The sequence below is a fragment of the Benincasa hispida genome, chromosome 9, assembly GCF_027475165.1.
Source record: "Benincasa hispida cultivar pf3 chromosome 9, pf3_genome.v1.1, whole genome shotgun sequence".
NCBI classification, from domain to species: domain Eukaryota; kingdom Viridiplantae; phylum Streptophyta; class Magnoliopsida; order Cucurbitales; family Cucurbitaceae; genus Benincasa; species Benincasa hispida.
The window spans coordinates 92477364-92503327 of NC_143486.1; the positions used below are offsets into that span (position 1 = coordinate 92477364).

A 25964-nucleotide genomic window follows, 5' to 3' on the forward strand; every position below is an offset into this window, starting at 1 on the left:
CGAGTGTCAAGTATAATGTGATAACTTGACTTCAAAAAAGTCAAGGAATATGTTTCTTGATACAATTTTCATATCAAGAAAGATAATACACTTGAGGTGGTATGTCAAGTTTATTCGAGTGTCAAGTATATTGTGATAGTCTTTGATGTTTTTTATGTGTCAAGTATATGTCTTTTTGTTTTCAAATTGAATGCCCCAATCGATATTCTCATTTTCTGCCTTGTATTCCAACAATACAATTACATCAAATAAATAAACATTATACATTTAAGATCTATCAATTCAATATATTCACTAAAAATCCATATGTTCAACTATGAACACTCCTCACAAATTATAACAATATTTCTCTTTCACATGTACATGCACAAAATAAAATATCAACTATTGCTTTTGTATAAAAAAAAACTCAACTTTCAACAAACACAAAAGTGACGAATTGTTTAATAAATAACCTCTCAACAAAGTACATTATTTAATCTATACATTGAGTTTTGAAGTCTAAAGATCGAGAACTAAGGGTCAGGTAAGCCATGTTTAAGCAAGTCAACCTGCAAAATAGAATAAAAGGCGATAACATGAAATTTCAAAATATATAAATAAGTGTTAAAATACAACAACGTAATCCAACCTAAGAAAAGTTCAATAATAATGGTTACAAAATGCAAATTCTAGCAACTATGTAACAATTCCAAAAGAGTTTCAAGGCCTTAATACCTATCAAAACGTCCAAACATCGTTAACTTTGTTGGACAGTGGCTCTAAACCCTTGAAATCTTTGAATTGAACATTAAAAATTGAAAATAACTCAATTATTAGATCAATACTTCAATGGTAACAAAGAACTATTAATACTAACCTCCAAACTTACCAAAACCTTGCCAAAATCGGTCTCAAACCTATTAAACAGTAACTCAACTCCTTCCAACACTTCAAAATCAATCTCATCATCAAACATTCAAACAAGCAAATCATTACAGAAGATGCTACATTAAAACCCAAATCACAAATTCATTCAAATACTGTTGGATCGATATGGCAACCCTAGAGGGGGGTGAATAGGGTTTAATTAAACTTTTTTTTTAAATTAACAAAATTAAACTAATTAATACACTTTTTATAAATAATAATAAAAATTCAAATTATGCAACAAATAAGATGATAAAAAAATATGATAATTTAATTATATCAAATTTTAGCAAATGAATAAGAACAAACTAAAACATACAATAAATTGCTTAAATTAATTGCAAAAATAAAAAAGTAAGAGTTAGAGAAGAAGACACCGTAATTTTTATAATGGTTCGGTCAAACTCGACCTACTCCACTCCCCAAGCGCTCTTGGAAATTTGAATAAAATATTTTCGACTCTTTCCACGGATTAGAGCCCAACTGTTTCACGGGTTCAAGAGCAAACCCGATCCTTTCCACAGTTTAGGATCAAACCATTACAAATGTTAGAATTTTTTAAGAACACAATACAACTCTCACTAGAGTGGATTAACAAGTTTAAGCACTCAACAAGTTTATCCTCACAATATAATAACACTCTCTCAAGAATAAGATGAAAAGAAAAATTGGGAACTTAGAGAGAGCAACAATGGAACTTTTGAGTTTTGGAGGATTATGAAATGTAAAATTTGTTGATTTAAAATTTGGAGAGGAAGATGGTTTATATAAAGATGGAAAATTTTTTAGAAACCACAATTAATTTGGACTATTGGATTTTGGAAAAGAAAAATCAATGGTGGGGATTTTAAATTAAACTAGTCGTTAGATACAAACAAAATATAATATTAAATTCTTTTTCTTTTGAAATTCATTTCTTTTTAAAATTAATCAAAAAAATAAAAAAGCATACCATGTGTCAAAAACTAGCCGTTAGACACAAACATAAACTAATATTAAATTCATTTTCCTTTTAATTCATTTTCTTTTTAAAGTCAATCCAAAAATAAAAAACATACCATGTATAAAAAAACTAGTCGTTAGACACAAACATAAAATAATATTAAATTTATTTTCCTTTTAAATTTCTTTTTAATTTCAATTTTTTATTTTAAATCAATCCAAAAATCAAAAGTTCATTATATGTTATCTCTTAATGATCCATCATTCAATTAATATGCTACCACATGTCTATATGCAGATGGTCTAGTTATGCCACGTCATCTACCAAGGTATTATATCTATAGACTTGTTTCTGTCATATCGTCTTCGTTTTTAGCTCTGATTTGAGTGATTCAAGAAGTGTTGGAATCATTGTTCCAAGCTCTACGCTATGGACATATTAACACACTAAGATTTTCAGTAATTAAAAATTGAGTTTGTTATCATCAAAACATTGATTAATTAATTAATTAAAATTAATTAATTTGAGATTAAGGGCCAAAAAGCCAACAAATACATCCAAAACACTTACTCGAAGTGTTTGCTCAAATCGATGATTCACTCGAGCCTCGTTCAACTTTTCTGAAAAGAAAACAAAAGAGGAACAAGAACACTCATACAATAATTTATTTGTCCAGTCCTTACCCAAAACAAGCTACAACCTGAATTTATGACCCAAACATAATGGGTTTTTATCAGAACTAACCCAAAATCAAACAATAATTAAGATTATGCATATAAACCCACAAAATTACCAAACCTTACCCAAAACAAGGATTGGGGGTGTTCGATTACAGATCTGGGCGGGGCTGAAGGCGTTCGGCTACAGATCTGGGCAGCGCTGAAGCCTCGTGAACGACGTGCACAGTTGGCTGGCTGGTCCGATTGAGCAGACGGTGAGGGAGCTGAGCAGACGACGAGGGAGAAGGGTGGCACGGCTAAGTAGACGATGGAATGCAAAACTCAATAACAACGGCGTGAATGGAGGCGAGGGGAGAATAAAGGCTGACGACGGCTAGGGCTCTTAGCGCACGGAAGAAGAAAAAAAATTGGGGGGAAGGGGAAGGTCGTGAGTGAGATGGTGAAGAAGGAGAGAAATAGTTTTTAATTTGAGAGGGAAATGAAAATGGGAGAGGGAATATTATTTTATTTGATAATTTTGGTTAGAGGGAAACCAAAATTGAGAGAAAAATGAAAATGGGAGATGGAGGGAAGCAAAAAACAATCTCTACACGATCGCTGAGTAAAGTAAAGGAGGGGAGAAAATTTTTTTAATTTGAGAGGGAAATGAAAATAGTAAACTCTCTATACGATCGCTAAGCAACACTAGACGATCGCCCACAAACACCTCGCAATCACTTACCCAGAACTACATGATCGTTTACAAAACATTACACGATCGCTTACCAGTTTCTATATGATCGCCTACGAAATGCTACACGATCGCTGAACTCTGCTACACGATTGCTGAGTAACACTAGACGATCACCCATAAACACCATGCAATCGCTTACTCGGAACTACACAATCGCTTATAAAAACATCACACGATTGCTTAATAGTTTTTATACGATCACTACCAAATGCTACACGATCGCTGAGTAACACTAGACAATTGCCCACAAATACCCCACGATCGCTTACCCGGAACTACACGATCACTTACCAGTTTCTATACGATCGCCTACCAAATGCTACACGATCACTAAGCTCTATTACACGATCACTTTGCTCTGTTATACAATCGCCTAGTAGAAGTAGACGATGAACGACACATAATTGAAGGCCTATCAAATATCCGAAATATTCCGTTAATCTCCTCTTTTTTAACCCTTTTACTTGACACGAAAAAAATGTCAAGTAAAAACTTCTTATACTTGACATGAAAATTGTGTCAAGCAAAGGTTTGCGTGAAAATATCCGAAATATTCCATCAATCTCCGCTTTTTTAACCCTTTTACTTGGCATAAAAAGAATATCAAGTAAGTGTTGGGTTTTATGTCCTAAAACTCATGGTTTGTAAACATTAGAACTTATTCTAAGAATTCGATAAAGTTGTTGTTGAACATATTATTTTTTAGAAATCTAATAAACCTAAGTCCTTTGACTATTATATGAGTACTTGAACTTTATGTAGAGACATACAAGTGGATCAGGTTCGAGTAAATAGTCAAAATGATCTATAGTATATGAATAAGGTTGGGTACTTTATTCTGGTAACACTATTGGATGCGGCCTACTCTGTAATTGTTACAAAGAGTTGTAAAGTGCTACATACGAAGTGATCCTAATTCGTGCATGTTGAGACCTGAGGAATGGGGGTGTCTTGTGCAAATGAGTTTTGTGCAAGATCGAACAACGAAACTTGTCACTCTTACTTTATAACGTTGTTTACTGTTTAAAACTGACTATTTCGAATCAATGGTCTAGGTAACTTAACCTTAATCCTGAGCTAATTGTGAAGTTCTGTTTGTTCGGGATTATCCTTTGATCTGCAAACGGTGAAAGTAGACCAATTGCCTCTGCTCAATAAGCTTACCATTTTGAGGTTAAGACCGGATGAATAGCTGGGAACATATGGTGCAAGAGGGAATTCACTCCTACCCAGTTAGGGTTAGTAGAGAGGTTGTTCCCTTCAAGTGCTGATTCTGGGTCTTGAACAAGAGGCCTCACCCTCTCATTGGCTTGAGAGGGATTCAATTTGATGATTGGATCAAAATCAATTATTCATTAGGGGATCAGTGGAACTTAAGAAACAAGAGGTAATTTCAGGGATAAAACAGAGATTCGACCCAACCATTATTACGAGCAACCTGTGAAGGGTTAACTTACTAATCATGGTTATATCGAATGGACGTAATATATCTACAATGAGGGGAGTTCAACTATGGGATTTAGTAGAATTACCCATTAGTTAATGAATAGGGGTTAGATTGGTCTAATGAGTTTAATCGATTAACCTTGGATGGTTGGAGGCCATGATCTGTAGGTCCGCGAGGTCCCTCTACTAACTCGTAAATGGGTACGCTTTACGGTAGCTTGAGAAATTAATTTGAAACATTCAAATTAAACGAAACAAGAGAATAAGTATTTAAATATGATTTAAATATATGAAGATGATTATTGTGCAAAAATTAATATTTGATATTTAATTAATTAAAATTTTAAATTAATTTAATAAAATCTTTTTTTGAATGAAAATGATTTAAATTCATTTTATATTTAAATAAAAAAATGGAAAATTTGTTTGCATGGTTGCACAAAATGGAAAAAGAGTTTTCTCCATTATCATCATTTTTATGCTCACACGCAAACCATGATCTTCTCTACTTTGATTCTCCAAGCATGAGTTGCAAGCCATGCACTCCATCACTTTTCATGTTCATCTAAATATATAAAGAAGATTGGAGTTGTTGGAGAGGAGGGGAATACAGAATTCGGAGAGAAAAATAGTGGAGAAGAAGAAACTGTCTTCTTAAATTTACTGCTGTAAGCTTTCCTTGTTTCTTCACATCTACAAGCTATTCTTGAGTCCCACAACTTTGCCTAAAGCTCCAAGAGCATAGTAGGGAGGCTTTGAGGTGATTCACATTGATATCAAGTGAAGACAGTAGCTGAACAAACGTTTTCTTGGAGAGTTCATCAAATGTATGTTCTGAAAACCCATTTTTTATGAAGAGCATGCTTTAGTTTTTGCCAAAATTAGTGCATTAGAATACTTATGGATCCTTGATACTTTCGCTGCATGTTGATAAATCTAACAATTGGTATCAGAGCATCTTTTAAGCTTTCAATTCGGTCTAATTTTGGCAAGGTGGGTGTTTTTTCATGAGATATATGAAACTGTTGCACTGTTATGATTTTCTCTATTTTGGCATTTTAATTCTCTTTAATTTCTTGATTAAATTTATAATTATCTCTTATTTGATGAACATTGATGTGTTAGCAAGAGTCTGGAATTTATTTGGAGTCATTAGAGTTGAAATTAAGATGTAATTGAAGAAACAAGCGAAGGAGGTCGAGCTGCTGTTCCAAAGTTTTCAGCTTCTGCTTAAATCTGTTGCTGAGGTCCAGTTGTTAAACGATCGTTTAGCTCCATACATTACACGATGAGAAGAAAAGCTAGACAATCGTTTAGTAATATGTGTTGGTCGTTGTGATGTTGAACGCTAAACGATCGTGTACCTGCGGGAGCTAAGCGATGTGTTCATTTGCTATACGATAGCATTACGCGATCGTTTAGTTTTAGTCATGGGAACTAGACGATACGTTGATTTTTCTAAATGATGGCACTATACGATTGTTTAACAATGATGCACGTTAAGCGATGCGATGAAGTGCTACACGATAGCACTGAGCGAACGTTTGTTCGCAGAACTAAGCGATCGTGTAGATAAATGCTATGCGATGCGATGATGTTCTATACGATGGAGCTAAATGATCGTTTAGCTGCGGCGGATATAAACGATGACTTGAATGCACTAGGCGATGGTGTTATGTGATCGTTTAGTACTATGCGATGGAGCTAAACGATTGTACTGCGATGGAACTAAACGATCGTCTAATCCTATGCGATAGAGCTAAACGATCGTCTAACTTCCAGCAAACACTATGCGATCGTGTACTTCCTCTCAACCCAAGGCAACGATGCTAGACGATTACCTCCAGGCGTTACACGATCGGCCTTAGCAGTATATTGAGGTTGGACCGAGAGCAACCGATTCGATCGGTTTACTCAAGGTTCAATCCGGTTCAGCCTCAAATGGTTGTGGTTGGTCCGGTTCAGACTCGTCCAGCCTGATTCAAGTTGTTTTGGGTTCGGTTTGGAGTAGTTCAAGCGGTTCAAAGACGGTTATGAAGCTGTTTTTAATAGTTAGTTATCTGTTTGTTTGTTTATACCAAAACGAAAACCATAACAGTTAGTATTTAATTGTTTATGTAGGACATGTATGTGATAGTTAAATTTGTATATGTATACAGTATGCCATGTAGATTTAAAATCCCACCGTAGGAAGCATGATACATGCATTAAAAGTATGTTATAAAATGTTATAATATATAGTATGCATGTTAGTGTTATGTTTAATATAATAGTTATATTAGATATTGAATTAAGTTGACGGTCTATGGAACACCTCCTATCTGGGGATTATAGCCGAATAATTGAGCGTTGGTAACCGGTTTTATGAGCATTCGTGAACGATGTGAGGTAATAAAATGGTTTATCACCTAGACATTGTAGGTTAAACCAATTACAAGAGTTATATTTGGATAAACTACTTAGATTTAGGTTGTATGAAATTAACCGTCTTGCCTAAATAAAATACCCAAACATTTTGAACACTTCAGTGGGAGAATAAAAGTTATTAGCTCTTACGTCCTCAAGAGTTCACACCGTGAGATCCATGCACGTCTTGTCGATTTTACCTCGACTGCTCCATACGGAAAGTGTTTGCATGGGTCAATAATAAGGTGAATGGGAGAAGTCGTTCATAGTAAGTGGGTGAAGGAAATGTGTCAATATTGTCCTACGGTCTTCTCCATTAGTTTGAACCATGAGATTCTTATGTTGCGCCTACTGTCGTTTTTCATGCGGCACTAGCTAACTGTTAATCGTGACGATCTCTACGGAAGGTTGTAACATAGGATTCGGAACAACCTAGGCTTCAGTAAAATAAATAGGGTCTTATAGTTCCATCTTGGGTATTGTCTTCTATTTCAGAGGCATACTCATACCGTTCTATAAGATATGAAAATAGCAGGTCTACACTTACAAGACTTACTAAGTGTTATTAATGATCTTGACCGAAAATGATAACTAAATGACTATCGGAATATGAGTTATTCTGGAGATAGTATTTGGTCAAGAACTGTCTTGCTTTTGTGAAGGAATTCTTGACTGCCCCGCGGTAGCATTTGGTCTAAATCACTTAAGTATCGTTGTAAAAATAATGATTATGGGTATATTATCACTTTGCTAAAACTTGATTGGATTTAAAAGCAATTTACTCATAATTTTTTTTATAATTTCAGAATGACGAGTTCTATATACAATTGTTAGCTTCAGACAAACTGATTGGGGATAATTATGTGAATTGGAAATCAAATTTGAATACAATACTCACGATAGACGATTTGAGATTTGTCTTAACGGAGGAATGTCCTCCCATTCCTAGCTCAAATACCAACCAACTATTCGAGAAATGTTTGATAAATAGATCAGGGCTAATGATAAAGCCCGTGCTTATATTCTCGCCAGCCTGTCTGACGTTTTGACAAAAAAACACGAGGGTATGAACACTGCCAAAGAGATTATGAAATTAATTTAATAAAATCAATTTTTGAATGAAAACGATTTAAATTCATTTTATATTTAAATAAAAAAATGGAAAAATGTTTTGCATGGTTGCACAAAATGGAAAAAGAGTTTTCTCCATTATCATCATTTTTATGCTCACACGCAAACCATGATCTTTTCTACTTTGATTCTCCAAGCATGAGTTGCAAACCATGCACTCCATCACTTTTCATGTTCATCTAAATATATAAAGAAGATTGGAGTTGTTGGAGAGGAGGGGAATACATAATTCGGAGAGAAAAATAGTGGAGAAGAAGAAACTGTCTTCTTAAATTTACTGCTGTGAGCTTTCCTTGTTTCTTCACATCTACAAGCTATTCTTGAGTCCCACAACTTTGCCTAAAGCTCCAAGAGCATAGTAGGGAGGCTTTGAGGTGGTTCACATTGATATCAAGTGAAGACATCATCTGAACATACGTTTTCTTGGAGAGTTCATCAAAGGTATGTTCTGAAAGCCCATTTTTTATGAAGAGTATGCTTTAGTTTTTGCCAAAATTAGTGTATTAGAATGCTTATGAATCTTTGATACTTCCGGTGCATGTTGTTTAACTCTAACTGTAAGAGCTTCTTATACTTGACATGTTTAAGACCTTATATTACTTGACACGAAAATCATGTCAAGTAAAGGTTCACGTGAAAATATCCGAAATATTTCGTCAATCTCCGTTTGTTTAACCCTTTTACTTGATATTTTTTTGCCCAAAATCATATTACTTGACGTTTTTTTTCCACAGAAATGTCAAGTAATTAAAACTACAAGTGTCAAATAATGTAGATTTTGTAGTAGTGAATTAAAATTGATTTTTTTTTTAATTTTACAAAAAAATAATTCAATAATCAATTTTTCTAATAAAATTAATAATTAATAATTAATTAAATAATTTAATTGATTCTATTAATTTAATATCAAATATCAAATTATTTTGTCACTAATTTCATTACCATGAATCCCTATTCATGAAATTAATATTTAAATCATATTTATATATTAATCGATTCTCCAATTACGTTTAATTCAAAAATTAAATGTGTAATTATATCACATATAATTACTAATTCCCTTAATTTGAATTTGAACGTTTCAAATCAACTTATCACGCTATTCTAAGGCTAATCCATTTGTAAGCTAGTAGGAGGACCTAATGGACCTACAGATCATGGGTTCCAACGATCCGAGATTAATTGATTGAACTCTTGACATCGAATTAACCCCCATTTGTTAACTACCAGATCATTCCACTAAATCCCACTGGTTGCGCGCTCCCTTCACTGTAGATATATTGTGTCCACTCAATATAACCATAATTAGTAAGTTAACCCTTCACAGTTTTTTCGTAATAACGGTTGGGTCAAAAGGTTATTTACCCCTGAGATTACATCTTGTTTCTTAAGTCCTATTGACCTTCTAATGAATAATTAGTTTGTGATCTGATCATCAAATCGAGTCCCTTTCTGGCCAATGAAAGGGTGGGGCCTCTTGTTCAAGACCCTGAGTTAGCACTTAAGGGAACAACCTCTCTACTATCCCTGAAAGCGGGTAGAAGTGAATTTCATCTTGCACCCTATGTCCCCAGCTATTTGCCCGGTTTTACCCCTGAAATGGGAGGCTTATTGAGCCAGCGCTGTTGAACTAACCCTCACCTATGCAAATCTAAGGATAATCTTGAATAAACAGGAGTTCATAGTTAGCTCAAGATTAATGTCAAGTTACCTAGGTTATCGTTTTGAAATAGTCAGTCTTAAATAGTAAACAACGTTATAAAGTAAGAGTGACTTATTTCTTGGTCCGATCTTATGCAAATTCATTGCACAAGACACCCTCATTCTTCATGTCACCACATGAACGAATCAGGATCACTTCGTTTGTAGCATTTTACTACTCTTTGTAACAACTATAGAGTGGGCCGCTCCGATAGTGTTACCAGAATAAAGCACTCAACCTTATTTGTATACTATAGATCATTTTGATTATTTACTCGAACCTGATCCACTCTTATGTCTTCACATAAAGTTCAAGTATTCATGTAATAGTCATGAATCTTTTAGTTATTGGATTTTTTGAAAAAGGAAATAAGCAATTCATATATTCAATAACAACTTTATCGATTTACAGAATGAGTTTATTGTTTATAAACCACGAGTTTTATGACATAAAATCCAATATAAACCCCTATCGAGCCATGAGAGGATGTGGCGTCACATTGTTCAAGCCCTGAAATTAGTCCTTAAGGGAGCAATTTATCTACTTACCCTGACCTCGAGGAAGGAGTAAATTCCATCTTCTGTAGCTGTGTTCCCAGCTCCCCAATCATGTAATAGAGACTCACATTTCACGAGGATGACCATAAGTGACATGACTTGAATTCTGAGTGAGTTGTGACTTGAATCCTAACTTAATTTTTTTTTTTTTTTTTGTATGAAATAATGGAAATGTCAATTCATACCTATGTCGTATCAAATTTACGAAAATATAAAAATACTAGTAAAAATATTAACATGTCAATGGAAATTTAATATCTTGAAAAGAGTGAAACCAATATATATCCTATCAAATTGATCCATTTAAACTCTAAGCTGAAATAGAGGCACCATTAATCTAAAATTTTCTTTTTGTTAATAATATTTAAAAAAAAACACTTATTGTAATTACAATATAGATTTTGTTGTGAATTTGAGGAGCATAACGGGAACATGGATGGTAATAAAATATAATATAATAATAAAATAAATAAAACATAATATATAAATAAATAAAATAAAATAAAATACAAAACAAGAAATGAGAAAATTCTCAAAATTCTCAACTTTCTCCAATTTGTATGGAATTTGCCCAATGTGTGTTATTTTGAGGTCCACCAAATGCCAGACGAAGTGGCAAGTAAGATATGGACTTACATGGACACCAAGCATGAATTATTACAAGGCACATGGACAATATGGAAAATGACACATGACTTTTAGGACATTATGTATTGGGCATCTATTTTTATAATATTTATAATACTCTTCCTAACATGCCCATATATAAAATATGTTTCGTTAAAACCTTACTAGGAAAACCCCAATGGAAAAAAACCCTAGTGAAGGAAAAATAGTATATATTTCATATAATACATACTCCTAAAACAATACAATATATTTATTCCCCCTCATGAAAACATCACTTAAGATCTCCAAGTCGCTGTATTCCAATGTTGTGCACCAATTTTTCAAAAGTTGTGGTTGGTAATGCCTTTGTAAATAAGTCTTCCCGGTTATCCTTCGAATAAATTTGTTATATAGTGATATCGCCATTTTCTTTAATATCATGAGTGTAGAAAAGCTTCGGTGAAATATGCTTTGTTCTATCTCCTTTAATACGTCCTCCTTTAATTTGGGTGTGCAAGTAGTGTTGTCTTTATATAATATTACTGGAATATTTTTATTAGAAGACAAGCCATACATTTCACAAATGTGTTGAGTCATTGACCTTAGCCATACACATTCTCAACTAACCTCGTGAATTGCAAGAATTTCAGCATGATTTGAGAAAGTGGTCATTATGGTTTGTTTCACCAATCGCCCTAATATAGCAGTTTCTCAACATGTGAACAAATAATATGTTTGAGATCTAGCTTTGTGTAGATCAGATAAATATCCAGAATCTGTATAACCAACTAGATCAAAATTTGATTTATTTGAACAAAACAAACCTGGATTGTTCCTCGGAGATAACAGAGTATATGCTTCATTCCGTTTCAATATTTTTTTTGTAGGAAAATAACTATATCTAGCTAATAAATTTACTTAAAATACAATATCTGGTCTTGTATTATTAGCAAGATACATAAGTGCACAAATTGCACTAAGATATGGTACTTCAGGACGAAGAAGTTCTTCATTATCTTCTCAAGGTTAAAATATATCTTTCTTTATATCCAATGAACGGACTTCCATTGGAATATTTAATGAATGTGTTTTATCTATATAAAATCTTTTTAAAAAATTTCTTGTTTAAGTTGACTGATGAATAAATATTCCATATGCTAAATGCTCAATTTGAAAACCAAGGTAAAATTTTGTTTTTCCGAAATCTTTCATCTCAATTTTTTTTTTAAGACATTCTATTACCTTTGGAAGCTCCTCAGGAGTTCCAATTATATTCAAGTCAACAACATATACAGTTATAATAGCAAATCCTGATTATGATTTCTTTATAAAAACACACGTACATATTGGATTATTTTGATATCCTTATTTCAATAAATATCCACTCAGGTGATTGTACCACATCCATCCTAATTGTTTCAATCCATGTAGTGATCTCAATAACTTTATTGAATACCATTCCCGAGAATTTGATGTATATGTTTCAGGTACCTTAAATATTTTTAGGATTTTCATATAAATATATTGGATCCATATAAATATGTTGTGACTACATCCATAAGATGCATATCAAGACTTTTATACACAGTCAAGCCAATTAAATATCTTAGTATAATTGATTCCACAACTGGAGAATATATATTCTCATAATCAACACCAGGTCTTTGTGAAAAACCTTGTACAACTAGTCTTGCTTTGTATCTATCGACCTCATTATTTTCATGTCTTTTTCTTATAAATACTCATTTGTATCCCACAGGTTTGACACATTTTTTATGTTCGGATTACTGGTAAAAAAAACCTGCCGTTTTTAAAGTGAGTTTAACTCTACCTCGATTGTTTCTTTCCACTAAAGCCAATCTTTTTTATGTCGATATTCTTCAACAGATTTTGGTTCAGGATACTCATTTTCAGGTATAATATCAAGAGCAACATTATACGCAAAAATGTTGTCAATAACTACATTAGTTCGATTCTATCTTTTTCCTGTCACGACATAGTTTATTGAAATCTCATTATTATCTTTAGGTATTTTACTTTCCTCATTAGTCATATCGAGGATTTCTTCATGGGTATTTACATCCTCAACCAAGTCTTTTTTACTCTTAATTATTTTTCGTTTTTAAGGATTTTTATCTTTGGAACCTACTGGTCTATCATGCTTCTGGCGTGTTCTAGACTTATTAGTGACAATTTGTTGTGTTGGGATGTCAATTTTTTATGGAACATTTACAGTTGATATATGTGACTTAGTTACTTTCTTTACATCTATAAATGCATTTGGTAATTGATTTGCTATATTTTGCAAATAAATTAGTTTTTGAACTTCAAGTTCACAATGATCTGTTCGGGGATCTAAATGAAACAATAACAATGCATTCCATGTAATTTTCTTTTTCAATTTCTTAATTTATCCCCCTAATGTTAGAAAATTTGTCTCAATAAAATGACAATCAACAAATCGTGTAGTAAATACATTACCCGTCAGGGGTTCAAGATATTTAATAATTGATGGGGAATCATAACCAACATATATTCCTAACTTTCTTTGAGGACTTATCTTAGTGTGTTGTGGTAGAGCAATCGAAACATATACTGCACACCTAAAAATTCTCAAATGGAAAATATTTGGCTCATGACCATAAGCTAATTGTAATGGCGAGTACTCATGATAAACTACTGGCTTAATGCGTACAAGTGATGTTACATGCAAAATAGTATGTCCCCATACAGATGAAGGAAGCTTAACTCTCATAAGTAATGATCTTGCAATTAATTGCAAATGTTTTATGAATAATTCAACTAAACCATTTTGTGTATGAACATGAGTTACAAGATGTTCAACACTTCTCCCAATTGACATACAATAATTATCAAAAGCTTGGGATGTAAATTTACCAGCATTATCAAGTCGAATGGTCTTAATTGTATAATTAGGAAATTGTGCTCTTAACTTAATTATTTGAGTAAGTAATCTTGCAAATACAAGAGTTTGACTTGATAATAAGCACACTGTGACCATCTACTGGATGCATCTATTAATACCATAAAATATCTAAATGATCCACTTTGTGAGTTTATAGGTCCATACATATCACCATGAATTCATTCTAAAAATGCAAGTGATTCAGTCCCCACTTTAGCTAGTGATGATCCAATTATTAATTTTCATTGAGAGCAAGCATCATATGATAATTCATTAGATTGAAGAATCTTCTGGTTCTTCAATGGATGTCCATTTGAATTCTCAATAATTCTCCGCATCATTATAGATCTTGAATGACCCAATCGGTCATGCCAAATTGTAAATATGTCTGGATTCATGAACTTCAGGTTCATTGTTGCATATGTTTCAGTTACTCGTATATGAGTATAATATAATCCAGAAGACAAAGTAGACAACTCTTCCAATATATGTTTTTCATTTGAGATGGATATGATATATAGATATTCCACACTATTCCTACTATCAGTCTCAATATGATAACCATTGCAACGTATATCTTTAAAACTTAGAAGATTTCTCTTTGATTGACTAGAGAACAATGCATTTTCAATTGTAAATTTTGTTCTTTTAGGAAAAATAATATTTGCTTTTTCAAAACCTTCGATCAAGTTTGCAGAACTTAATATTGTATTTATTTTTGTCAATTTGAAAAAGTATTTTTTATTTGTGAGTACCGTGTGTGTAGTTGCACTGTCTGCTAGACATAGAATTTCTTTGGTCATTTTTTAACCACCCAACATATGAAAATGATCCATGTTTCTTAATTAAAAAATTAATAATTATAATAAGAAAAACAACACTTAAAGTATACAAAAGTTACTAAAAAAAAATGTGAAGATAGATAAAAGAAAACAACAACATTAAGTCTAGATATTTTCAAAGTCAAAAGAAACACTTGATGTTCCACAAACTATGCCAATCTTCTCTTCAGGAGATTCAAAGAAGTTTGTCACATCCAAAATTATCATGTGGGATGGGTCAAATATGTCATTGCACTGGTATGTAAAATTTGCTTCCACACTTTTCTATTTTTCCTTCAGGGAGGTTTGATAGAGGTCAACTAAGTGTTTTGACCTATGACAGGTACGTGACCAATGCCCAGTCATTCCGCATCGAAAGAATTTATTTTCAACACTCTTTGAACTTTTATCTTGTGGAGTTTTTCCTTTGTGATCATCATTTTATGTGGTTCTTTTGAAATTTAAATAATTAGAACGACCATCATGAAAATAATAATTATTTCTTCCTCTACCATGGTCATAACCTCGACCACGATTATTAACTTTCATAACATTCACTTTAGGAAATGGTGTTGGTCTAATTGGTCAAGATTCGTGGTTCTTCATCAATAAATCATTATTTTGTTCGGTCAGGAAAAGACATGAAATTAATTCAAAATATTGTTTAAAATCGTTTTCTCGATATTATTGCTGTAGGAGCATATTCGAGATATGAAATGTAAAAAATGTCTTATCTAACATATCAACATCAGTAATTTTCTCTCCGCATAACAATAATTTCGAATTGATTTTAAATAATGCGAAGTTGTAATCACTTACTGATTTGAAATCTTGTAACCTCAAGTGCATCAACTCATAACGAGCTTTAGGAAGAATAACTGTTTTTTAATTATCATACCTCTCTTTCAAATTTTTTCACAAGATACGAGGATCTTCTATTGTAAAATATTCCATTTTTAATCCCTCGTGAAGATGATGATGAAGGAAAATCATAGCTTTTGCTTTATCCTGACTGGATGCCGTATTTTCTTCTTTAATAGTCTCCTCAAGATTCATAGCATCCAGGTGGATTTCGGCATCAAATACCCATGACAAATAATTATTGTTGTTAATATCAAGGGCGAAAAATTCTAATTTTATGAGATTTGTCATGGCAACACTATCATAAAATATTGTACTTATGTTAGAAATTTAATAGATATTGTATATACAAAATAACATTAAGTTTATTAATTATAACGAAGAGGAAAAAGCCGACATACCTTTAGGACATACTTTTAGCAGAAAAAACGATAGGAGCTCGTGCTGATAATGTGTTGTGAATTTGAGGAGCACAACGGGAACACAGATGGTAATATAATAAATAAATAAATATTAAATAAATAAAACATAATATATAAATAAATAAAATAAAATAAATTAACAAAATAAGAAATGAGAAAATTCTCAACTTTCTCTACTTTCTCTAATTTATATGGAATTTACCCAATATGTGTTATTTTTAGATCCACTAAATGTCATTATTTATAGGCAAAGTGACAAGTAGGATATGGACTTACATGGACACCAAACATGAATTATTACAAGTCACATGGACAATATGAAAAATGACACATCATTGAGTATCTATTTTTATGATATTTATAATAGATTTGAATTTTATTGTAATTTGACAAATTTTATTCTCATTAGTTTCAATTAACGCGAGTTTCAATTTGACAAATGAGATTGGATGTGTTTGAATATATTTTCAAGTGATTAATCTAAAAAATAAATCATTTTGAAAAAAATTCAATTGTTTGGCAACCACTCAAAATGAATTTTGGAAAAAAAAAATCAATTTATTAAATAGGGGTATGTTTGGATTGACTTGAGAAAAAGTGTTTAAAAAAACTCATTTTTATTTAAACACGATTGACAAGAATTATTGAAAAAACATTTCAAAAACTATTTTGAGTGGTTGCCAAATACTCTAATTTTTTTTCTAAAATGATTTATTTTAAAATTAAATACTTAAAAATGCATTCCAAACACACGCTAAGTTAGTTTAGGATAAACACATAAAACCAACTTTTATAAAAATGAATTTTGAGGACAATAGTTAATCTCTCTCTAATTTGAGAAACTTTGGCCACAATCTTTGGTAACCACCGTAAGCAAACCTCCAACAATCACTTTTGTGTGACTATCGCCAGCAAACCTCCGACCACCACTTCGAGTGGCCGTGTTGCCTGACCTCTGGCCACCTCCTTCAATGATCATCACCGGCTACCTTCAGCCACACCTTTGACGACCTCTGTGGGCCAACCTCTAGATACCATCTTCAGTGATCGCCATTGGAAAATTTCTTTATAGTAATTTGATATTGATAAGAACACTTTCAGCGTATAACAAATCACATATAAAAACATTTTTTAAAAAAAATTGTCAAACCTACTATGTTTTTATTTTACATTTTTTTTATCAAACGAATTTTTTAAAACATGTTGTTTTAAGTCATTTTAAATAGGGCTTACTTGTGCAAGTTAGTGATTACTTTGTTACATTACGGTCAAATGTTGATTACAATTCAACCAACCATTGATGAGGGGAATATAATATCTTTTCCTTTGTCCGAATATTAATGGACCTATGCTTGAAGTTGAATGATTAACTTTGGGGAAGAAATATATAGAAACAAATTCGGTCACTTCACATAGAAATATCTTACATGTTTTGCTTTATTCCCTCAAAAGCTTTTTATGGAAAATTTGATCACTATTGGTATTGGTTACTTCTTTGAAATTGTAACTACACATAAAGTTTATCATTTTAAGAAATAAATCATCCAGTGAAAATAAAATGAGAGGGGAAGTTTTTATTGCTACTTAAAATTATATGTTAAAAATAATAATTAAAAATTTCAATCCCTAAAATCTCAAAGAATAGATAGATACTAGTTCCAAATCTTAAAGATTAAAAGAGTATTTCCCCCTTTTAATTATACTTAAGTGTGAAAGAAAAATTAATCTCGGTCAATAGTGTCCCATCAACCTTGTCAATAAAAAAAATTATTCTTTGCCTTAATAAACAAAAAAGAAGAAGGAAAGCCTCCTCTACTTTAGAAAAAGAAATATTCTTAATCAAGCATAATCGAAATTTAAAAGTAAAAAAGATTCTTTTATATTCTTTAAATCACACGATTTTCAAAATATAGATCATATGAAAGACTTAATTTATAAATTAAATACGTGTGCATGAGTGTTCTACTAATTATTGTCATCTTAAAATAATATATTAAAAAGTGACGAATCTTTCATATATGAAAAAATGAAAAATTTTTCAAACCTATAACATTTTAAATATAAAATTATTTTGTATTACATTTTAGTTATCGAAGAATTTTTAAGTATAGTCACCATAAATTAACCTTATTTTTATTTGTCCTAATTTAAAGTTTAGCTAATCTATCCGTTGATAGTGTTAGAAGTAGAAACTAAACAAAAGCATAATTTCGCTTTTATAAAATTGAAACTACTTAATAAACTTAGGTTAAATTACATTTACAAGTAGTATGTAGTACTTATATTCTAAAGGGTTTATAAACTTTTAAAGTTGTGTAAATTTAAGTACTATGAAATGTCTACTAGTTTAACATTTAATTGTGTGCAACAAATTATTAAATCTATTTTAATTTACACAGTATGCTAATTAGACTAATTTGATCAGTTCAAGCTAGCATTTGGCATTCTAGACTTTAAATTCATATCAACTACAACTTATTAAATACAAAATTAAAATCTAAATGATCATTACAATAAACTAAAGTTTAATTTAAAATTAATTAATTCATCGGAGCAAGTGACTAAACTTATAATTTAACTCAAAATTAAAGTGAATATTTTTTTTTAAAAAAATTACTTTCTTAGTCTCCAAATTGTGAATAATATGTGTGTATCTGATCTCTGAATTTTGAAAACATACTTTTTTAGTCTCTGAATATTTTATAATAGATGTATTTGGTTCCTAAGTTTTTAAAATATACATTCTTAATCTTCGAATTTCTAAAAATAAGTTTAAAAGGTTCCCGCAATATTTTTTTTAATTATTATTTTAAAATTGAAAGATAATTTTAAAAAATTACCCCTTCTCTTTGAAATTGTTTTTCAACTTATTTTCGTAATTCAAAATATCATAAAGTTAGATAAAGTAATAAAAAAAAAGTTAGAGACATTTTAAACATATTCTTAGAAACTCTAGAGTTCTTTAGGCCAATTTGAAGTTGGTGGAGTATATTATCACTCGATGTTTGGTGCTCCAAATATAATAATAGTAGTTACAACTATTTATATAATCAATCATTAACTTAATATTATATTTATTATTTCTTATCTACTATCTCTCTTGTTACACGGTTTAATATTTACTACTTAGATTAAAATAATTTGCATCATAAACACTGATTATAATCCAAATTAAAATAGTCTATACTTCAAACAAGGACAATAATAACCCAAAGACTATCATAACATACACGGATTATAATAACCCAACTCAATGCCTCAACCACTTTTTTGGGACTAAAATGGTACATTTTGAAAATCTTACCATCTATTCTAAAAAAATTGGAGATTAAATATGTATATGTTATGAAAACTCGAGGACGACACATTTATTCTTAAAAAACTCGAGAACTAAAATAATTTTTTTTCGAACAAAAAGTAGAGTATGAGAATTTAAACATTCAACCTCAACGGATATTTAATTGTTAAAGGATTATTTAAAAGAAAGAAAAAATATTTTTTTTATCATGAAATAGAATGATCCATAAACATTCAAATGTGGAATGTTTGAATGTTAAAACTTGAAGGTAAAACAGAGGCGGCATTAAAATGCATCGTAAAGGACAGTTCCCAAATAGGACGACACTGAAAAGCCGAATTCGATTCCCTCTTTTACAGCCGTACCAATCCCAATGGAAAAACACAAGATAACTCCGCATCTCAATTCTCTAATCTGCTCGCGCGCCGTCGTTGCCCGGGCAGCTCTTAGGGCTCAAGCCGCCGCCTTTAATGGTCATTTTCTCTATAAATTCCCCTTTTCCTTCACTGCAATTCTCAACAAATCAATTCCAATTACGCAATTTCCAAACCCTAGCGGAACCAATCCTCACAATCCATTACACAACCATGTCGTTGTTCCGTCCTAAAACGAAGCCGAAAGCGCCGGCCGTCTCATCGGACAACGCCTACTCTGCCAAGGAACTGAGACAGATCTTTAGCCAGATGGATACCAATGAAGACGGCGGATTAGGATTGTTCGAGATCAAGAACGCATTGAAACAACTCGACGCTGAAATGCCGGTTCATCTTGCTTTCAAGGCTCTCTGTCACGCCGATCGAAACAGAGATGGAAAGCTTGGTGAGGACGAGATCGATCAGTTCGTCAAGTACATGATGAGCCAAGGTTATGTTGTCTGACGTTATTTACTGCTCCGCCACCTCCCACGACGGCTCTCTCTATCGATTGTTGATCGTCGGTCTCTATAAACTTGTCCAATAATTGGCGGCTGCGTGTTATGTATATTTTTATTTTTACTTTTATTTTCAAGTTTAAAATTGAAACCTCTCGTCTATATTTTGATCTGATATAGGTCTTACTCAATTGAGTTATGCTTTATAATTTGGTGGTTGTTAGGTATAATTTGTTCATAATTTATTCTAATAAGAAAAGTGTGTTATAGAAAATTGCTAGTATTATGGTGGTACTTACCACTGCACTTCATAATCCGACTAGTTATTGAATGAATGATATATTTATTTGTTTTGTGGATACCACATTATATTAAATACTAATATCATGTTAAAGTGAGTTTGGTCCAATATTAATTGACATGATTTACATCTCTAGAAGTTGAATGCTTGATACCTACTCTCACAGTTGTTATTAAATCTTACTATCATGACCAAACATGATAAGAATAGTATTGAAAAAATTTCTGACTATGGTAGTACTCGAATTTTCCCAATCTAATCACATACAAAAATATATATTACAAAAAAGAAAGTAAGAAAAGTTTGTCATGGGACTAGCTATGATTGAATTATTGGATGAGATGCACCAAAAATGGGTGTGACCTGAGATGCACCTAAATACTTTTTTTGTATTTTTAGGTTGCATCTTTTAACCCGAAAAGTTATTGGCGGCATTTTTTTAAGGTTGGAGGGTTTGATCTTACACTCATGCATTTGTTGAATTAAAAAGAAAAAAAGGACAAAATATTCATTTATACTCCTAAACTTTAGGGTTATTAATTCAAACACGAACTAATTATATCGATTTAAACTTTGAACTTTCAAAAGTGTGTCAATTTACATGTTCATTATGTTATGTTTGGATAAACATTGTGAATTATTAATAATAACAATTTAAAAGTTTAATTTGAAACAATTATATATTTCACATGATATTATTCATACTAAGTCTAAAGAAGAGGTTAATTGATATACTTACGAAATTTCAAAATTTAAATTGATACCATTATAGTTCATGGTTTAAATTGATACGACTCTCAAATTTTAGAGGTGTAAAATGAAACTTATTAAGTCTCGATAGTATATTTTATATATAATAATTAATTAAATTAATTGTAATGATTAATCGGTATTAATTTATTTATTAATTAGGCTTTTTTTTTTTATTGTTCATCCCCTATCGGACTATGTTCAAGAATATAGTCAATTTTCAAAACAATGACAAAAATGGGTATATGGGAAAGAATTTTTAAAAATAGGTGGGAATGGAAACTATTGACAAAAATAAGGTAGTTTTGGTGGGAAAGGGAAATTGTGTATCCGGTACACGATTAAGCTTTAATTCAGCACCACATCAGCACAGTCAGTGGACTGGTCAAGCACGTATTCGTGAACCGGGTCCATGATTTCCATAATCGTGGACTAGATCCACGATTATTTTTTAATTAATTATATATTTAATTGTAAATTATATATTCTTTTTTTCTTTTTTAATCAATTTAACTGTTTATTTTCTAATTCTTAGGTAACAAATTCATTCAATACTAAATTATATATTTAATCTGTAATGAAAATTTAATTATTCTGCACTTATATTAAAAAAAATTTGTGACTTCACTAAGTAGACTTAACTAATAGTACATCTCTCTACAAATAAATAAATAAATAAAAAGATCTCATGATACTAAAGAAGATTTACAATTAGTTCTTTAATTTGAAAATAGAAGTTTACATGAAATTTAGAGACGACCCCCTAACCCTTACCCCACATGGGGATTTTCTTCGTGTGCCTCTAAATTAGCTTCGCCCTATTATCATTGTCATCTACGATGAATACGTCTTCGATCAGTGTCAGCAACATTGAGTCGTCTTGTTTGTTGAATAATAGTTTCTATGTTGACCAATTTTTTGTCACACATTGAACCCAACTCTGATAAATCGTGTTGTACTAAATACTATTGTACTTCTTCGATAAAATTATTCTGTACGATGAAAAAAATTAATATTAGACAATATTCGTATCATATATTTTGGAAATGTCTGATTTTAAATTCTTACCATGCAGTAATAGTAAGCGTCGTTAGGTGTAATAAATCGCCTCGTGACTGAATCGTACCAGAAAAAGTAGTCGTCTGATACAGCTGGTCTATTTGTTATTTCTCCCTATGCACAACGATCATTTCATGCATGCCAGTAGGATATATATTCCGCATGAATTCGATGCCAGTCTTGGTCGTGCTTACCTCTAAAATCAATCTAGTGTAGTGCTGAGAGTGTATAGCATAACGAATGTACCATTTGTCGCAAACCGAACTGTCTTAACACACAATCTGGATGATGCCACTCTACTATATGGAAGCATATAAGAGGGCTAATGGCCAACCATATGTTTTGACCATCAAGACAGCAATCAAGTAGTGATGACCAAATATCTTGCGCATATGGCGTCCAATTAATTTGACAAAAAAAGAAGATAATTATACACCCAATTAATCTGACCAAATGTTTTAAATATTCATTTATATATACATTTGTTACCTGATTGTGCATCAGTCTGTCAAACATTTTTCGGTATACTAGCAACATATTTGCTGACTGTTCAGAGGCAGCTAATACACCACTCAATCTAAAATTATAAAAAAAACACAATTAATTTATCTTCTTACATAAAATGATAATGAGATAAATATATAAATGAAATAATACCTGACACTAAGTGGATGATAACCTGGGGCCTGTAATTGGACTTGTGGTGCTATAATTTGAAATCTATCATAAGTCCAAACCTGTAGTAATATCGCTATTTCCAACGCTTGTGCATTGGTAGCCTAACAAAGTTCTTTATAAAGCCATGCAAGACAGGCACCACTCCACGAGTACGTACCAGCATGCTCAAAATCAGATAGTAGAGGGAGAAACATAAGAAGTACTAGAGTGTTCGACTTTTCAGGGAACAAAAATCCTCCAATAAGTTGCATAATGTATGCTCATGCATACCTACGTAAGCTAATGTTATGACATCGGGAGGTAATTTTGGAAACTGGGATGCCAAATACGGGATACTCAATCTCGAGCCTTTCAGATCATCTGGTAGAACACCCAAGAGCTTGTCACAAACAGTTTTCCAATTATATTGTAATGAACTTGTCAAAAGTTCTCCGTTCACTTGTAACCCAAACTAAATGGCAACATCCTGCAACATAATCATACATTCCCCACAAGGCAGATGAAATGTATGGATTTTTGGTCTCCAACGCTCAACTAAATCAGTAATGAGGTGCCAATCAAGTTCGATAAATCTTATCTGTGCAATCCCAAGAAAACCAGCCTGTAGAGAATAATACGTGGATCAAATGGGATAGTATGTTGTGTAGATGCCTCTCTTCTTCGACAACCCAAAACTACGATAGAAGAACTATCCCATATTGGTTGTGAATGATGGGTATTTTGTTGATATAGTTGTACAAGGACCGGGCTCTATTACCTAAGAAGTTCAAATTATATTACATAACAAAAATTCATTACACAAAAAATACAATTACATTAAAAATACAAGTATATAAAAAAATACAATTATATAAAAAGTACAATTACATTAAAAACATAAGTATATAAAAAATACAATTGTAGAAAAAGTACAATTACATTAAAAATGCAATTACATAAAAAATTCAATGGCCCGAAGAGAAAGCACCTAATGTACGTTGTGGACTTCTCCCGTACTTTTTGGCCTACCATGTTCTCTTAGTAAGTCCACATTCGGACAAACTTCTGTAAAAGATAAGTCTGGCCAATAATCTGGGTATTGTATTGGATGGAAGTGACCTTCATAATAACGCTTGAAATGGGACAACTTGTAGCATTCATTAATAAGAGGTATGTATGTCAAACACATGTAATTACAAACTGCAATTACATGAGAGCATGGAATCTTGAATGACTGCCACTTATTACAAGAACAAGTTCCTTTTTTCAAGCTCAAAACTTGTGTATGTTGTCCTTCATAGGGAGAAATCATATTTATGCCAGTTTGTACTTCAAAATTTTGAGTTTCCCTGTCAATAGATGTCACTGTGTGTGCAGATGCTCGGTTTTCCCACCTTTTAAACTTTCGCATGGCATATTCTGTGATCCACGGTCGAGTGCTTCACTAATCTCTTGTCTTCGGCATTCAAAATACAATATTGTGCAATTGAATGTTAGCCTAACCAAAGAAGTAATTGGTGACATTCTAGTACCTTTGAAAACAATATTCATACATTCAGCTGCATTGCTTGTCATCCACCCATAGAGGTACCCACCGTCATTTGATTGGGTCTATTTTTTCAAGTCAATATCAGAAAAATATTCAAGGCATTCAAGATTCAATTGTTTCAACTCTTTCATGCACCGAATGAATTTGTGCCTTTGGTGTTGATTTCCTGCCTTAAACACCAAATCTTTTAGTTTCTTTGATTTATATTTCGTATTGAAATTACTAGCAACATGGCGAAGACAATATCGATGGTATGCCCAAAGTTCACTCCAACCAATTTCCTCATTATTAATTGTAGCAAGAATGCCTTTATGTTTATCAGAAATCAAGAAAATACCATATAGTTGGGTAACATATTCACGCAATGCCCACAAAAATCATGATCAACTGGACAAATTTTTACCTTTAACAATAGCAAAAGCAAGGAAAAATATATATCCGTTTGCATCAATAGATAAGGCAGTCAATAATTTTCCCTTACTTTCCGTACAGATAAGTTCCATCGATCTGGACTAATGGTCTACAATATTTGAACCTTTCTCTTGCAGGACCAAAGGACCGGAAAACTCGACCAAAAATAGTTATACCTGGCACATCAGACGGAAGGAAATACCAATTTGATCATGTTCCTGGATTGTAATGAACATGAGCACTCAATCAATACGGAAGATCTGAATATGATTTCTCTCAATCACCAAACACAACAATCAATGCTTTTCTCTTGGCTTGCCATACCCGTCTATAATTAACATTATAACCATATTGTTTTTTAATAACTTCTGGGAGTAGGGTCACAGGTACCTCAGGATCAGCTTTAACTAAAGTTTGGATTTTTATACTCATAAAATTTGAATCAAGCTGTGAATGATCTTGTGTCAATTCTATTCATGAGTGTTCCCCTTCCAGTTTGGTGATTTCGAACATCTCATGAGTTTTACGCCGACATGCCCGTAACCTCCAATCAAAACCATCATTCCACTCTTTGCATTTCACATACCAAATATCTTGATTTAATTCCACTACATAATCTCATAGTGTTCTGTCACGTAGTATTTTTTATAGCAAGTTGTAAATCTTCTTTAGTATTAAATAACATTCATCAAGTTCAACGTTCACTGTCTCCATCATTTTCAGGTTCAAGAATAACTAAATCTTCAGGATATATTGACATATTTAATCAAATTTTTTCAACTGTTATAGTTGACAAAAAAATGTGTTAATACGACAAAAAAAATGTTTATTCTTTTTAAAGAAATCAAAATATTTTCTTAAATCAACCCAACAAATAGCCCACCAAAATCAACCAAAAAATAGCCCAACAAAATCTATAAAG

At 32.0% G+C, this 25964-nt stretch overlaps 1 pseudogene; it reads right to left on the bottom strand.

The window, feature by feature from the left end:
- Positions 1-546: 546 nt before the first annotated feature.
- LOC150034197 (uncharacterized) lies at positions 547-16015 on the bottom strand (annotated as a pseudogene).
- Between the last annotated feature and the right edge of the window lie 9949 nt (positions 16016-25964).